The sequence below is a fragment of the Brassica oleracea genome, chromosome C1, assembly GCF_000695525.1.
Source record: "Brassica oleracea var. oleracea cultivar TO1000 chromosome C1, BOL, whole genome shotgun sequence".
NCBI lineage: Eukaryota > Viridiplantae > Streptophyta > Magnoliopsida > Brassicales > Brassicaceae > Brassica > Brassica oleracea.
Genome location: NC_027748.1, coordinates 10,096,265 through 10,100,461, shown reverse-complemented (window position 1 = coordinate 10,100,461; position 4,197 = coordinate 10,096,265). Strand labels below are relative to the sequence as shown.

Sequence of the window (4,197 nt, the reverse complement as noted above, 5' to 3'; positions counted from 1 at the left end):
CCTAGTTCCTATTACACTTGTCATCATCCTTCTTCTCCAAGAGATCCGAGGGCTGAGAAGGGGTTGTACAACTCTGGACCACACGGTGATGTCATGATCTGCTTTCCCTTCCTTTTCTCTTCTCTTGCTCTGTCTTTGTCGCAAAGTAATGTATCCGTTGGAGAGGATTGATGAGCTGGCTGTGTCTTGATGGAAATGGGCTTGAGTTGTTGTTGGGGTTGAAGTGTTGTGGGCTTGATTAGAATTGCTTCATTGAGTGTCTTGGGCTTGTCTGAACTGACCTTGTCAATAGTATGATTGTGAGCTGTGAATCTTGATGCAGATAAAGAATTCCTCGAGCAATCCCTTCAATGATATTGTACCTCTGAATCCAGTCTAGCTGACTTTGTCTTTCAGGGTCTGCTTATATTAGTCAGTTTTAAAAGCTGAAGAATAATCCTTCAAATAAGAAAAAAAAAATTGAAGGGAAACATACCAAATAGGAAATAGTCAAGGCTTTTGTTGGGAACAAACTCGTATATCAAAATCTTCTCCACTCCTTCCAGACAAAATCCAAGAAGCCTAACCAAATTTCTGTGTTGAAGTTTTGAGACAAGAACAGCCTCGTTCTTGAACTCTCTTATCCCTTGTCCTGACTTTTCCGACAGTCGCTTCACAGCCACTTCTGTTCCATTTGAAAGCGTACCCTACATACCATTTAATGACACCAGAATAGCCAGTTATTAGTAACTTAGAAAAATGAAAAAAAAAAGAGACTTACTCACCTTGTAAACTTCGCCAAATCCGCCTTCACCGAGCTTATTACTTCTCGAAAACTTGTTTGTTGCAACTTCAATTGTCTTAAAGTCATATTGCGATGAATGTGGAGTTGAAATATCACTATCAGCTGCAAAGCAAAGGGTGTATTAGTTTTATTTGTATAAGCTTCTAAGAGAAGAAACAATAAGAGCTAAGACTCAAGATACTAACATTCAACTTGAGTTCTTTGCATTGACTTTCTCCTGCAACAAAGAAAAACTCCTAGAACAAGAAGTATAACAACAGTTGGAACCGTGATGGCCGCAACAACTCTAGATGAGATTCCTTTCCTATCTTCTAATAACACAGAGAAAGCAATGTCATTCTATCAAAAGGACCCTGGCCATTGTGTCAGAGGTCCATGTCCGAGTGACCGCTGGAACTAAACTAATATTACATAGTCACTTATTAGTTGGAAAACTTACCAGTATAAATGGTGTTGTCCTGATCATCTGCAGGTTCTGGCACAACCACGGGAGGAAGATGAGAAGGAGAAGAAGAAGCCACCGTAAAATTAGCAGCAAAAGAAGCCGTAGAGTAATCATACAACTCCCAACGGAAAAAGCAGATTGGCCGCAAAATACGGGTTCCTCGCTTCAGAGCACAGCACGAGTGGAAGTCATTTGCGCTCTGACGCAGACAATTCTTACAATCACGAGAGGAAACATCCGGCGTGCATTGCATCAAAGCATACATATTCTGAGAAGAGGTCAAGGCTGCACTTGTGCTTTTTCCTGTCGAGGCAACGTCAATCATACGAGCAACCAAGTCTTCCCATGTTTTCTTGAATTCTGTTTTATTCGAGGCTATATATCCACCGTTTGTGACCATACTACGCGGAGTTAGATCTCCAGATCCTGAGAAAGAAGTGCTGGCGTAGCGGACAAGGCAAAGCGTGGGATCGCCTAGCCATGTAAACGCGTTTGTTTGGTTAGAACAACTCTCTATCAAACGATCAGATGCGATCTTGATACAATCGGAACAGTCCTGTGGAGTTGATCCTGGGATGCACATCCCTGTTGCGTATACACGGTTGGGTTCTTGTCCGATGGAGCCGTTGAAGAAGAGGCCCTCTTGAGACGTGACGTTGGAAGGTAAGGAAGAGAGGATGAGACGGCGGTTTGCGTCGTAAGTATCGTTGGGCCTGAAATGCCCCTTGTCCATACATACGTTTTGTGCTGAAATTGAAGTAACGCCAATGGTTATGAAGACAAAACAAAGGATTGAAAATAATACCATGTGCTTCATAATTTACTTAAAGAATGTAGCAAAAGCAAAATCTTTGTCTTTAGTATTCACTTATATGTTCGTCTCTTATCAGCTGCCTTTAATAGCAAATGGAAGTTTCTATGAAAACAGTGATCCTCAAACTTTCAGAAACGGCACACGATAAGTCCATAAGTCAAAAAGTCAAAGTCAGGTTCTTTTAACCCTTACCGAACTTTCAACAAGAACCGCCCCTTTTCTTCTATCTTAATAAAAAGATATACGCCAAAAGGGGAAAAAAAAAAGAAAAAACAGATTAAGACTTGTACGTTGGATAAACTTTTTCACAAGAAGACCCGAAGACTCAAACCATTAAAGGGCTCTTCCATCTATAAACACGGCATCTCCTTGTCCTGAATGCATGGTAACTAGGAAAACTAAAATGTAGAACTAGATTGAAACAAATACCAGTTTTAAGATTTGTCTATTGATTGTGTGAGTTAATACATTATAACTTATTCACCCGCAGAGCCGGACTTGAACCTAGGTTTATGAAACATTGGAATGGGTTCCCCACTTTCAACTTTTTCTTTTATATGTATGTATATAAATATGTTGATCAGTTGATATATGTAAACTTAAATGCATAGAAAAATTAAAAGGAAAAGTTTCGGTAGTGGTATAAATAATAAATATTTATATATAGTGATTTAGTTGATGTTATGATAAAACTAAAAAAGTAAGCACGATATCTTTAATTTGCTAGGCGAAACTTGTCATACTTACCTTCATCTCCATAGAAGCAACTTTTTTTGTTCTTCTATAAAAAAACCAGATTTTTTTTTGTTTCTTACACTAACATTTTTTTTTTTGGGATAGTCCCCGAGAGCTCAGGTCCGACTCTGTTCACCCGTATTTATACTTTTTCAAAATCCAATATTTTTTTTTTGTAACACTTGCTCTTTAATTAGAAAAACAAGACCTCAGGGCTAAAGTAGTTTTAGCCCATGGATGAGTCAGATACACGAGAAGGAAATAGAAAGAGTTTTGCTAAACGATTCGCTTCCACATTCAGCGATCGGGAGAGATGAGAGAATGATATCTCGACAAAAGCAGATGAGATCCTTTGGATATCTTTGACAATACCAAAGATCTCTTTTACCTGCATGTCGTTGTTGATGGCTCTGATGAGCGTTAGGTTGTCAGAGAAAGCTTTGAGCTTTTAGTGCTCAAGTTCCACTGCAGAGAGGAGACCAGATCGGAGCGCAATTGCTTCCGCTACTAGTGGTGAGGTGATCGATTCAAGCGTAGCTGAACCATGGCTGAGATGAGTTCCATTACCATTAGAGAAGATCCAAGCGATTCCTGCCCGTTTTGATCTCTTATCGTATGCCGCATCAGATCTGCATGTCGTGTAGGCGCCGCTTTCACCATTGTTTCATGTCGATCTTCTTGATGTAGGTATCACTTTCTTCACCGATTGAATCTGTTGTTGTGCATTGTTCCATTCTCTTCCTAGATTCAGAGCTTTTGTCGCTGTTTCCATAGGTGATAGAATTCGATTCTCAAAGACATGCAAGTTTCGAGTCGACCAAATTGCCCAAAGGACCCAAGGGAGGACCGTCGTTGCAATCCCTGATGGAGGCAAACAGACTGCGGTCCTGAATTCAACTAGAGCTTGCTTGAAGTTTATGTCCGTAGTTAGGTGAACTACTTATCTCAGGGGGATTAGCTTCCAGACTTCTTGGGCAAAAGGGCAAGAGAAAAAGGTGTGCATCACCGTTTTACTACCTTTACATTTGATACACTGCACATCTGAGTTAATTCCACGTTTTTGCAGTTCCTCTCCCAGCGGTATGGCTTCGTTGATGATTGACCACAAGAAAAGCTTCATCTTTGGTGAGCATTTTGCAGACCAGACATCTTTGATCCATCCAAATGTTTCTATGGTCTCATCTAGAGGTGTTAACTCCTTTGTAGAAACTGCTTAGTAACCTGACTTTATGGTATAGGTACCAGACTGTAGCGGTTGCCATATGAAGATATCCTCTGTGTTTGCGTGGCCAGGATGAAGGAATTGAACTTCTGTAGCCACCTGAGGTAAGAGTTCTTCCACTCTCTTCTTGTTCCACTTCATGTCTGTCGTAAGGAGATCAGCCACTGTTAGGTCTAGAGCATGATCTGGTATGGGTC

The 4,197-nt window shown here is 40.6% G+C and overlaps 1 pseudogene; it reads right to left on the bottom strand.

The window, feature by feature from the left end:
* Positions 1 to 2,084, bottom strand: part of LOC106307517 — a 7,081-nt pseudogene extending 4,997 nt beyond the window's left edge.
* Positions 2,085 to 4,197: the final 2,113 nt, after the last annotated feature.